The sequence below is a fragment of the Vulpes lagopus genome, chromosome 2 (assembly GCF_018345385.1).
Source record: "Vulpes lagopus strain Blue_001 chromosome 2, ASM1834538v1, whole genome shotgun sequence".
NCBI lineage: Eukaryota > Metazoa > Chordata > Mammalia > Carnivora > Canidae > Vulpes > Vulpes lagopus.
Window position 1 is genome coordinate 98,852,627 of NC_054825.1, and position 1,668 is coordinate 98,854,294.

Below are 1,668 nucleotides of genomic sequence, written 5' to 3' on the forward strand. Positions count from 1 at the left end.
CCACCCTCCCCCATGGCTTTATAAAGGAGAATGTTTGGAGTCCACTCCATTCTCCATTCTTACATCATTATTCAAAGCTACTTTATATACAGATGTATATATTTTCCAGTTTTATTGGGGAATAATTAACAAATGCCTTTTAATGGCAATGCTTTCTTCCCATTACAGCCATATTTCCCATGGTAAAGTAGAATCCTACAATATCTTACAAATTTACTTTTTTAGCTGTATCTGTTGAACAAACAAGTCACTTTTATTTTTAATTTTTTAAGAAGATTTTATCTATTTGAGAGGGAGTGAGAGAGCAAGGTAAGGAGCAGAGGGAGAAGCAGACTCCCCACTGAGCAGGGAACCCCATGCAGGGTTTGATCCCAATCCCAGGACTCCAGGTTCATGAGCTTAATGGACTGAGCAATCCAGCCCCACCCCGCACCATGAGTCACTTTTGTTTTCCCTATGAAGGTTGTAGGACCGGTGGCATTAATAAGGGCTGAAGCGTGGAGAGTGACAGCTTAAATTAATGCTGAGGCTCAGGTGTTCAGATTGATCATACTATCACCTGAAATTTCCAAAGCTAGCTTAAATTGGTGCCATCAAAAATTAAGAATGAATTGTTAAATTTAGAGCCTTTTGTGATGAAATAGCCAGTGAGCATTCTAGGGTACGGGGGGGACTGGCTGGTCTGTCACAGAGGATGAGGTGGCCACAAGCTAGGGCTAAGAGCCCCTGCACCCCACCCATAAGAAGTAGCTGCACACACCTCCTGCCCCTCCCCCATCACCACACGGTGGGAAGTGAGCTGTGGCTCCCCCATCTCAGCCTCACCCCCAGTTATCCCTCGGGACTCCCATGACTTTCTGCTCTTGAAGAGCCTCTGGCCGAGTCCCATGTCGCTTGGAGCCTGCCTGGAGTGCTGTGGAGGGCAGCGGGGGCATGCCTGGATTTCCCCTTCCACATATATTCACAGAAGTTAATTTGGCACAAGACTCACATTTAAATTGGGAGATTTGAATATAGTGTAAAAACAAAAAGATGAATTCAGTGGAAACCTCTCAGTATTTAAGAATCTAGGTGAAGGGGCGCCTGGGTGGCTCAGCTAGTTCAGTGGCTGCCTTTGGCTCAGGTCATGATCCCAGGGTCCTGGGATGGAGCCCCGCACTGGGCATTGGGCACTGGGCTCTGGCTCCCTGCTCAGCAGGGAGCCTGCTTCTCCCTCCTCCTTTGGTCCTCCCTACCACTAGTGTGTTCTCTAGCTCAGATACGTCTGTGCTTTTTCTAAAATAAATAAGAAGTCTTAAAAAAAAAAAAAAGAATCTAGGTGTATATAGCATGATTTTGTGTCATTTTTTTGTTAAACACCTCTTGGGGTCTTTTTTTCTTCCTTGTAAAACAAAGATGGGTAGGATGGCCTCCAGATCCTATTCCTAGCCAAGGCTGGCCTGTCCATAGCACCTTCATTTAGTTTACTCATTTGATTTCCACAATGTGATGATCCAGCGGTCATCACTGTCTTCATTTTACAGACGTGCACCATGCCACTCTAGTGAAGGGGGCTGCCCTAAGCCCTGCCGACAGAAGGAGTGCAGCAAGGAGATGCCTCCTCAGGTAACTTCCCCCACCCTGCATCTATTTGGGTAGACAAAAGTCATACGCAGATACAATAAAATA